This window comes from Tupaia chinensis, unplaced genomic scaffold (assembly GCF_000334495.1).
Source record: "Tupaia chinensis unplaced genomic scaffold, TupChi_1.0 Scaffold138517_1, whole genome shotgun sequence".
Classification (NCBI taxonomy): domain Eukaryota; kingdom Metazoa; phylum Chordata; class Mammalia; order Scandentia; family Tupaiidae; genus Tupaia; species Tupaia belangeri.
Window position 1 is genome coordinate 1,151,501 of NW_006198412.1, and position 11,687 is coordinate 1,163,187.

Below are 11,687 nucleotides of genomic sequence, written 5' to 3' on the forward strand. Positions count from 1 at the left end.
AGAAAATGGCCTGGCTCCCCTCTCCCACCACCTCCTTCCAGTCTTCACAGAAATGTCAGTGTCTCAGTGAGGCCTCTTCCTGAACTGGCCCCACTTCTGATTCCTCTCACCCTGCTCCACTCCTCCTCCTGACAGCCCTCACCACCTTCTAACACACTCTGTATTCTGCTTATTCATGACCTTGATTGTTTCTTGCTGTCCTCCACGAGCAGCTGCATTTCTCGAGGGGAGGGGTTTTCAGCTTACTGATGTGCCCCATGTGTCTGGCACGGGGACTCATATAGAGGGTACTCAGTAAGTCCTGAGCAAGGAGATATTGAGTGGCTGATGTGTAGTGTGTGTGTGTGTGTGTGTGTGTGTGTGTGCACACGCCTATGCACGTGCATGTGTGTTGTTTTGGGCCTTTCTATGTGTCTGCTCCATGCTAGGCACTGCTGAAAAGCTCTCAGCAATCCTCCGGGGTGAGAACTATGATCTTCATTTTACATAAATGGGAGATTAAGACTCACGGAGATTAAGACCCTTGCCTGTAGTACTTCTGTAACTCCGCATGTCTGAGTTCGTATTAGCATCCCAGGCTCTCTGACCCTAGTGCCACATTGGCTCCTTTCGGGGCATTGGCAGAGACCCCATGCAGAAGAATGTCCCTTGTCCGGTTTCCTAGGGACTGAGATGGTGGGCCAGGGCGGCTGCCACTCCACTACCTGAGAATAGTGTTTCTAGAATGACCCTGTGCCATGGCTGGCCACCACCCAGCTGGTAGCCGCTCAAGCTTCCAGCCTTGGCTCTCTGGCGATCGTCAAGGTCCAGATCACCCTGGATCTGCCACTCACACGTGTGCCTGGGAGGGTGAGAGAAAGGGAAGACGAGAGAGGGCAGTAAATGAGGGCAGAGCGAAGCAGGCTACTGAAATTCTAGACTCGCCAGGAGCCAAGTGGGCCGGGAAGCTGGTATTATGGTGGTGCTCAGCGGGCACCCAGTGGGCAGAGATCCCACTGCCAGCTCTCCTGGGGCGGGGGCTGCAGGGCAGACTGTAACTCTGTACTTGTATTGTGATGGCGAAGGAGGAAACAAGAGCAGCTGATCCGCCTGGATCGGGAGTGCCCACGTGCCCACAGACAGGCCTTTGTGTCCTGGGCCCAGACAACAGGCCACATTCTTCCCCCACCTCGGTGACGTCCTTCACGGACATGTCCCCAGAGCACATTTTCAAAAGATGAATCAGCTTTAGATCAGATGACACAGCATTCCCTCTGTGACCCACTCTGCTTGGGCTGAGCCTTCCTTTGCGGTCTCTGAGCAGAAGGATGTCCAGCTCCAGCTCGATTTGGGTGCCTACTGCTGTCCCTGGACATCTCTGCTGTCAGCATCTCAGAACATGGGAGCTGAAAGGGCCGTGTGATCAAGTCAAGCTCCTGCATTTCACTGGAGAGGTGTTGGGGTTAGTAATAGAGGCAACACTGGGACCCCGGAGTGCCCACCCACCCCACCTACCCAGCACTGTCTCTTTCGGTCAGAGGGTCAAGCCGCCCAAGAGTCACCACAGCCTTACTGAAGGGCCTAGAGAATCCTGGGGGTGATGGGCTCTTTGTGAAGGTGCACTTAACTCACTAGGTTGATTCCCAGTTGGGTCTGACTGGTTTCCAAGGCAAAGGGATTTACTTGCCAAAGTCAAAGGCAGGAGACAGGAAGCATCTCAGAATGTCACTTGTCTGCTTATCCACATGTTGGACTGCTGAGGAATCAGTTACCTGCAAAATGCTTTTTTTTTTTTTCTATATGTAAGAAAAAACATCCCTTCGATAGTAAGATGGCCTCCTTCCCTGGCTTCTCCATGTGGTGCTTCCAAGTTGGAAAACTTGGGTGCTATTCTCAAATATGGCAGTTTGAATGGCAAGATCTTCGAAATGGAGTTATCCTCTCTAAATTGAATATTCTCACCATAAAATACAGCTCTGCCTTTTTCTTTCTTTCTTTCTCTCTTTCTTTCTTTCTTCTTTTAATTTGCATGTGCAGACATCAGAGAGACAGAGAAAGAGAGGGAGGGAAAGTGGGAAATCACCCCCCAGGAGGGATGGCCACACTGCAAACCCTTCTTCTCCATTCTCTTCTTGGGACTTTAGGCGTGCGTGCGCGTGCACCCACCATGATTTTCAAGCATCCACATCTGAGACTCCAACCGTGCAGTCAGCCATGTGAGATCCAGCACCTTAACCACCATGCCTGCCATCGGCTGGCCCTGGCCTCTACCCTCTGCCCCTCCCAGGTCACCGTGAAGATCAGACAGATAATGCACGTGAGACATTGTGGCTGTGACGGCGATGACGACTCTCACATGCTGTTGCTATTGCTGCTAACACTGCTGTGGCTGCAGCTGCCGCCCCTGCCACCAGTGACAGGGGCCGCGCCCATGCCACCAGTGACAGGAGCTGCAGACCGAGCAGCTCCTCGATGTACCAGGGGTGAGCACTCTGACCCCCAATATTTTCAAGTATTGAGACCTTTTATGCTTTTATGCAAAAATAAGCCCTCCACATGAAAGAACACTCATACATAGCTTTCAGAGATCAAAAAAACATTAATCCTGGACCAGCGGATGGTGTAATTGTTACGTTGCTGGACTCCCACAAAGTCAACCGCGGTTTGACTCCTGGACTGGAAGGCTTAAAACTCACACCAGGCACATGTATGTGTGCCCAAAATCCTGAGAGGAGAATGCAGGGGAAGGGATTGTGGTGTGGCCGTCCTCCCTGGAGGAGGGGATTCCTCACTTTCCTTCTCTCTGTCTTTTTGGCAAGGGCACGCACCCTATAGCAAAAATCTATTTTAAAAAATTAGCATAAATACCTTAAATACATCTTTTAAAAGGTTTTTGCTGTGGGGTGTGTGTGCTCACTAGAGAGATAAAGGGACAGAAACAGTCAGAGGGAGAGTGAGAAATCACCCCCCAGAGGAATGGCCACACTGCAATCCCTTCTCCTCCATTCTCCTCTTGGGATCTGGGGCACGCATATGCACACACACCCAGTGTGATTTTCAAGCCAAGTTTGCCACTCAAACCACAGTCAACCATGTGGGAATCCAGTGACATAACCACTATGCCATCTGCTGGCCCCTTAAATAAATTTTTTAAATAGTCAGATGGCTATGTTTAAAGTGTGCAATTTATTTTCTATATAAAGACCTATGGAATTGCAGGCCTCCTACAATTACTCTAGGGTCTAATACAATTTAATCCTCAGAACAACTCTGTGAAGTAGTTTTATAGATGAAAATAACGATTACACACTAAGATTGCACACCAAGCAATGGTGGAGCCATGGTACGAGACTAAGTCTTCTGATTCCAAATTATGATCTCCCCAGTGAAGGTCTTCAGAACATCTTCCAAACCTATAAAGAGTCAAGAAAATTTAAACTATAAAAACCAAATGAGCTGCATGTGCATTACTAATTTTTTTTTCTTTTTAAATTTTTGCTATGGGGTATGTGCGTTCATCATAGAGAGACAGATAGAGAGGGAGAAAACCATCCCTGGGAGCATGGCCATGGCGCAATCCCTTCTCCATTCTCCTCTTGGGATTTTGGGCATGTGTGTGCGCGCACACACACACACACACACACACAAACACACACACACGCACATGAGCCTGGCATGTTTTTCAAGCTGCTGGACCCAGGACTTAAACTGTGGGAGCCAGCTCCCTTAACCATCACACCAAGTGGTGTCAGGTCCTTTTTCTTTTTCTTTCTTTCTTTTTTTTTTAATGATTATACACTAATATTACCTCTCTTGGGTGTATAGGCCTGTAAGTTCTAATATACATACAGGTTTATGTAGCTCTCCCTTTAAGCAGCATATGGAACCACTTCATTGTCCTAGCAAACTCCCCTTGCATGATGCCTGTACAGCGACACCCTCATCTACTCCTAGCCCCTGATCCCCACCAATCGGTTCTCCATCTCCACTGTTTGGTTTTTCTCAAGAATGTCCTATAATTCAAATGCTTTAGGATGTATTTTTTTTTTTACCTTAAACTATTTTTTTTTTTTGCTTGTTTTTAGTTTGCTACAGAGCATGAGCACTTGCCAGAGAGACACACACAGAGAGGAAACGTGAGAAATCACTGCCCCTCCCCTCCGGGGGGAATAGTTATGCTACCACCCTTCTCCTCCATTTATTTCTCAGGATTTGGGCACACACTCACATGTGCCTGGTGTGATTCTCATCCACTGGGTCCAGGATTCAAACGGCGTAGTTGGCCATGTGGGATCCAGTCACCTTACCATCCACTCCACCTGCTGGTCCCCTACCTTAAACTTTTCTTTCTTTTTTTTTTTTTTTTTTGAGAGATTTTCACTGTAGGGCGCGTGCGCTCGCCAGACAGAGACATAGAGACAGAAAGTGAGAAATCACCCCCCAGGGGGGATGGTCACTCTGCAATCCCTTCTCCTCCATTCTCCTCTCAGGATCTTGGGCACGCACGCACATGCACCCGGCATGAGTTTTAAGCCACCGGGTCCGGGACACAAACCGCGGTCGACTACGTGGGAGTCCAGCAACATAGCCATTACGCTAACTGCTGGTTCCCTAAATTTTTCATTTTAACATAAATGTAGATTCCTGCAGTGGCGAAAACTAATACAGTCATATACCCTTTGCCCAATTTTCCCTAATGGTAATATCTTGAAAAACCAAAGAACGAAGCCAAAGAACATTTCCAACACCACAAGCATCCTTCATGTTGCCTTTTTATACCCGCCCTCAACTCTCTGTTCTTCCTCTGGGTACACCGTTCACACTGAGGCATGCCTAGCCCACACTCGCTTCTTTTCCACTACCTCCTCTTCGTTAACCTCAGGAACCACTAATCTAGTCTCTGTTTCTAAAATTTTGTCACCAGGAATGTTGTGGGGACTAGCAGGTGGCATAGTGGCTAAAACACTGGACTCCCATGTGGCTGACTAGGGTTCAAGTCCTGGACCCAGCAGCTTGAAACTCATGCTGGGCACGTGTGCATGTGTGCCCAAAATCCCAAGAAGAAAATGGAAAAGGGATTGCGGCATGGTCATCCCCCCTAGAGGATGATTTCTCGCATTCCCTCTCTCTGTCTCCAGTAAGTGTGCATGCCCTGTAGCAAAAATCCTCCCCTACCCCCAAAGAAAAGGATGTTGTGTTTACTTTGGGCTAGCCCCATGGCCTAATAATTAAGGGAGCCAGACTCTAAATGGCAACCATGTGGTATGAATCCTAGCCCTGGCAGCTTAAAAACATGCCAAGCACATGTGCATGCTGACCCCAAATCCCAGCACGATGGAGAAATGAAGGAGAAAAGGAGAAGGGATGATGGTATCACCATGCCCCATTAGAGGTGCTTTCCCCCTCCCTCATTCCCACTCTCTGGTGACCACACATGCCCTCTGGCAAATTAAAATAAATAAATAAATACAATAAGAGTTTTTAAATGTTCTGTTTAGGAATCATGTTTTATGTGACTTTCTGAGATAGGTTCTTTTTTATTTACCCCCTCAGCATAATTCTCTGGGAATGCATCCAGGTCTGTATTGATTGGTCTTTTTCTTTTTTCTTTTTCTTTCTCAATTTTTTTTTTTCATGTTTCCCATGAGAGACAGAAAAAGAGAGACAGGCACCCCCAGTAGGATCCTCACACCTCACACCTCACACCTCAGCTAGGGTCCATCCTCAGTCCCAGGTGGCCTAGATAACAGACATGGAAGTCTGTCCCGCCTACTCAGGGAGGTCCCAGCATGTGAACCCAGGACATTTCCCGTGTGGATCTGGTTGCATTACTTTTGTGCCACCACCCGGCCCCCAGTCTTCTCTTTTTACTGCTGAGTAATAGTCTTTGGTTTAGATGTATCACAGTTTTGTTTAATCAATCACCCACTGAAGGACATCCGAGTCATTTTCAGATTTTGGCTATTATGAATAAAGCGGTTATAAACGTAAGCGTCCAGGTTTTTATGTGAATATTTGGCTCCTTTTCTCTGGGATAAGTGTATATGTAATTGCTGGGTCGTATGGTAGTTACATATTTGGTTTTTTATTATTTTTCTTCTCAGAGTGGCTGTAACATTTTACATTCCCACCAGTAATATGTAAGTGATCAGTTTTTCCACATCATTATCAGCATTTGGTGGTGTCGCTACTTTTTTCAGCCATTCTGTGAGGTGTCTGATGGTATCTCATTCTGGTCTTAATTTTCATTCCTCTAATGGCTAATACTGTCAAGCAGCTTCTCGTGTGTCTTCTGTGAAATAAATGTTTATATCTTTTGCCCATGGTCTAGCTGGAGTGGTTTTTTTGTTTGTTTGTTTGTTTGTTTTTTATTGTTGAGTTGTTAGAGTTCTTTATATATTCTACATACGAGTCATTGTGAGATACATGGTTTGCAAATATTTCTTCCCACTTTTAAGCTCACTTTTACATCCCCTTAGCAAGGGCTTCTGCAGAGCAATAATTTATAATTTTGGTTTTCCTCTTATGCATCATGCTTTTGGTGTCAAACCTAAAAACTCTTTGTCTAGATCACAAATATTTTCTCCAATTTTCTTTTTTTTTTTTGTAGAAGTTTTATACATTTGTATTTCGCATTTAAGTTCATGACCCATTTTGAGTTAATTTTTTTCACAAGGCTGAGACTTGGCCCAAGGCTGATTAGTTGATCTATTTTTGCCTATACATGTCTATATGTACCCAAATTATTTGCTAAAAAGATTTTTTTTACCACTAATAAATTGCCAAAAAATAAGTTGGGCATGAAATCTCAAGAATAGGCAGATTTATTGAGACAGGAAGCAGATTAGTGGTTGGTCTAGAGCTGGTGGGAATAAGGTCATTTGAGAAAAAGGTCTTGAGTATTTAGGGGAATGAGAAAAGTTATGTAAAATTGATTGTAATGACGGCAGCACAGTTCTTCAAATATACTAAAAGCCTTTCCATTGACTTGAGTAGGTGAATTGTATGGCGTGTGAACTATAGTCCAATAAAGCTGTTTCTAAAAGAAATCACTTGGGCATATTTGTGTGAGTCTATGTCTGGGTTTCCTTATTCCATTTCATTGGTCTGTGTGTCAGTTCTTCTGCCGATAACTACATAGTCTTGGACATTGAAATGAAAAGTAAGTCTTCAAGTTTGGTAGATGGTTTCCTCCTACTTTCTTCTTGTGTACCCCGTGTGTTTTTCAAGCTGCTGGGTCCAGGACTCAAACTGCACAGAGGGCCATGTAAGATTCAGCTTCCTTAACCACCACACTATCAGCTAGCCAAATTTATTCTTATTTCTCAAAATTAATTTAGCTAGTCTTGTTCCTTTGCTCTTCCACATAGATTTTAGAATAATTCTATCTATATATACAAAAAAAAAACAAACAAACAAACTTACTGGGATTTTGTTTTGTTTTTCTTTTTTTTTCTGTTTTAATTTTTTCTTCTCTTACTGGGATTTGTATTAGATGTATATTTATTTAGAAAAAATCGATATCTTTATTTTGTTAATTTTCAATCCACACACATGGCATGTCTCTGCATTCATTTATATTTTTTATTTCTTTCATCAGCATCATGTGGCTTTCTGAATACAAGTCTTATAGGTGTTTATTAGAGTTACACCTAAGTATTTCTTTTTTTTTTTTTTTTTAAAGGGACCAGCAGATAGCATAACGGTTATGTTGCTGGACTCCCACGTGGTCCACTGCAGTTTGAGTCCCAGACCTGGCAGTTTGAAACTCATGCTGGGCACATGTGCATGTGTGCTCAAAATCCTGAGAAGAGAATGGAGGAGAAAGGATGTGACTTAGCCGTCTCCCCAGGGGATGATTTCTCACTTTCTGTCTATCTGTTTCTCTCTGTCTCTCCAGGGAGTACACACGCCCTGTAGCAAAAATATCTAAAAAAAAAAATGGTAAATAATATGTTTTAATTTCAGCAGCCAAGTAGTCCTTCCTAGCGTATATACATACATGTTTGTGTGTGTATATATATGTATGTATGTGTTTTTCTTATATCCTATGATTTTACTAAACTCATTTAATTCATTTTGGATTTTGGATGGCTTTTTTTTGTAGTCTTCTTTAGAATTTCCATTTTTTTGCTTTTTAAGAATTACTTTACTTAACATTATTTATTTATTTTAATGTGACCATAGAGGGACAGAGTGAGAGAGAAAGGGGGAGAGGAAATGAGAAATCAAGCCGCCAGATCTGGGAGTCGAACCGTGATTGGCCATGTGGGAGTCTAGTGCCCTTAAATAGAGAGAAAGAAAACTAAAGCAATCTAAAACACAATCAGCTGTGACTCTATTAGCAGTCTGTTAATTATTCTTAAACTTGTAGCCTTGGCCACATGACGACTGCCTTCTCCCACCAACAGAAGTCAGTGCCAATGCCGGCCTGTGGCCTGATGGTTGAGGGAGCTGGATCCCACATGGCTGACCATGAGTTTGAGTCCTGGACCCAGTAGCTTACAAAACACACTATGTGCCCCAAGTCCCAACAGGACATGAAAATAGAGAAGAGATTGTGGTATGACTACAAAGCCCATTGGGAGGTGCTTTCTCCTTCTTCTCTCTCTGGCAAGCACACATGCTCTCTAGTAAATAATATGAAAACAGTAAAGCTTAGGGGGACAGCAGATGGCATAGCAGTTACATTGCTGGACTCTCACATGGCCGACTACGGTTTGGGTCTTGGAACTGGAGGCTTGAAACTCACGCTGGGCGTATGCACATGCGTGCCCAAAATCCGTGCCCAAAATCCCAGGAGGAGAATGGAGGAGAAGGGATTGAGGAATGGTCATCCCCCTGGAGGATGATTTCTCGCCTTCCCTCTCACTGTTTCTGTCTCTCTCTCTCTGGCTAGCGCACAAGCTCTAAGGCAAAAGCCTCACAAAAAAAAAAAAAAAAAGAGTTGTAAAAGTTAAAATTTAATGCCAAAAGCCAGCTCTGGGATGCAATGGTAATGTACTACTCAAAAAAAATTCTCCTCCATGGCAGCTGCAGTTAGAATCCCCAGAGTATACCGAATAACCCTGACACATGCTGGGCACAGGTGTGAGTGCCCAAGATCCCCTGTGAGGGTGTTCATCTCACTCTCCCGCTCTCATTTTCATGTATGCATGCTCTACTACGAATAAAAGGAGAAAACGTAAAATAAAATAAGTTCTGTGCCAAAGCACAGTCTTTTCCACTCTCCCTTTTCTCTACAAACCAAAAAATCCAATAAAGCAGAACACTGGGCTTGGAGGTTTTTTTTTTTTTTTAAAGATTTATTTATTTATTTATTTTTATTTATTTACTTATTTTAATTTGACCATAGAGAGACATAGAAAAAGAGGGAAAGTGAGAAAGCAAGTCACCAGATCCAGGACTCGAACTGTGGCCAACCATGTGGGAATGTCCAGGACCTTAACCACCATGCCACCTGCTGGCCCCTGGACTTGGATATCTAATAAGTATTTATCCTTTTTAAAGAAGTTTTTAGTGGGAATGTGCATTTACTTGACAGAGAGAGAGAGAAAGTATCCCCATAGGGGATGGTCAGGCCGCAATCCCTCCTCCTCCACATCTCCCTCCTTTGTGATTTGAGGCATGCATGCACACATGCCTGGTGTGTTTTTCCAACCACCAAGTCCAGGACTCTAACTGCACAATCAACCATGTGGGATCCGGTCACCTTCACCCCCATCTCGCCAGTTGGCAATACTATTTCTTTCCAGTGTGAACTCCAAGAGAGGAGCGACTGTCTACTTCGTTTTGTTTTCTCGAAGACCTAATGCTTTAATGAATTCACTCGGTGAGTATTTATTTATTGCCTATTACGTGCAGATTTTCTATGGCCTCTTTCTATTTGAAGATAATGTACTTCTGTTTTGGAAAATGTTCTTGTATTATATTTTATAATCACCTCTCCTCTGGTTTAACTCTTCTCTCTTTCAAAAACTCCTATTAGCCTGATGATGGACTTTTTGGGCTGATTCTCTGCATTTTAAAATATTTTACCATTTTTTTTAGTTCTTTGTACTTCTGTTAATTTGCATTCTTATAAGAATACCTGGACTTTGGTATACATTCCTATTGGAATGCCATACTTACATTTTCTTATAAAGTGCTTTTGAACTAATGAAAGATTAGCATAATTATGTAATAAAAAAAAGAATACCTGGACCTTATCCTCTAACCTTCCTAGCGACTCTTGAAATTTTAATAACATATTTTTTATTCGCAGGAGCTTTTCCTGTTACCTTGCTCTTGTTCCATGATTATAGTCTCCTCTATTCCCCTGAGAACGTTAGGTAACTATTTTAAATGCTTTATTCTGGTTTCTGAATTGAATTCATTTCTTCCTGGTCCTTTATGTTTACTTGTTTGCTTTTTCTTTTATGGTTTGGAAGTAACTCAACTGACTGGTGATCTTTGGCTTTCCGTTTATTCTTGTGAGTAAAAGCAGTAACAGAGAGTGGCTGGGGACCTGCTCTAGAATTACAGGAACTAAAGAGACATGGCAACTAGTTACCATGTGTGATCCTAGATTGGCACTTGTTATTGGCACCATAACAAATGTTTATAAAAGACATTGTCAGAATGATTATGAAATTTGAATGTATGGACTATAGAGCTTGATAAACATAATACATCATGAATTACATATAACACTAATACATTATATGTTATGTGATATTTTCTTTGAAAATACACTATAGGGGCCAGCAGTTGGTGGTTAAGGTGTTGGACTCCTACATGCTGACTGTGGTTTGAGTCCTGAACCTAGCGGCTTGCTTTCTCACTTTCTCTTTCTATCTGTCTCTCTGGTCAAACTTTAAAATAATAATAATAACAAATAAAATTAAATAAATAAATACATCTTTAAAAAAATATATATATATATGTATATATATGTGTGTGTGTGTGTGTGTGTGTGTGTGTATATATATATATATGAAATGCATAATAAAGTACTTGTGAATAAAAGGGCAGAATGCCTACAAATTATTCTCATGTCGTCAACGTATGCAGTGTGATCAAGTATACCAGAGACCTACTCAGACATGTAAGCTACATTGGCTTCTATTTTTTTTTTTTTTTTTTTTTTTTTTTTTTGGGGGCAGTGCTTTTCCCGAGGAAAAACGAAATCATCCCCCAGTGTGGGGATGGCTATGCCACAATCCCTTATGCATTCTCCTCTTGGAATTTTGAGCATGCATGCACACATGCCTAGGGTGAGTTTCAAGTCACCAGTCCAGGACTCAAACCATGGTTGACCATTTGGGAGTACAGTGACATAACCATTATGCCATCTGCTGGTCCCATACACTGGCTTCTAAAGTGCTTCTATAAAGCTTGACTAACTTGTTTCCTACAGGCAAATGCTTGACTTTGTGCTGAGTAAACAGGGAGAAAGCTATTAAGCTGACCTTGTGAAGAGGTAAGAATATAATTTATATTTTTTATTTCTAAAAGATTCTTTTTCTTTCTTTCTTTCTCCCATGAGAGAAAGAGAAAGTGAGAGAGGGAAAAATACCTCCAACAGGACCTTCTTACCATAATCCATCCTAGCCTCAGAAAGCCTGGATAGAAGGTGTATTTGCATATGCCCAGTGTGCATAGGGAAGCCTCTAGATGCAAACCCAGGACAGTCCCATGTGGGTCTAGCACACAGAGCATTGCATTCC

General features: G+C 42.9%; 1 long non-coding RNA gene across 2 annotated transcripts in view; it reads left to right on the forward strand.

The window, feature by feature from the left end:
- The first annotated feature begins 9,743 nt into the window (after nucleotides 1–9,743).
- Nucleotides 9,744–11,687, forward strand: part of LOC102484975 (uncharacterized) — a 16,706-nt gene continuing 14,762 nt past the window's right edge. The window contains exons 1-4 of one of the 2 annotated variants that reach the window (XR_336428.1): nucleotides 9,744–9,811; nucleotides 10,244–10,310; nucleotides 10,410–10,451; nucleotides 11,378–11,440. This is a non-coding gene — a long non-coding RNA (uncharacterized LOC102484975). The remainder of the gene's footprint in view (nucleotides 9,812–10,243; nucleotides 10,311–10,409; nucleotides 10,452–11,377; nucleotides 11,441–11,687) is intronic. The other variant, XR_336427.1, reaches the window with a different exon arrangement.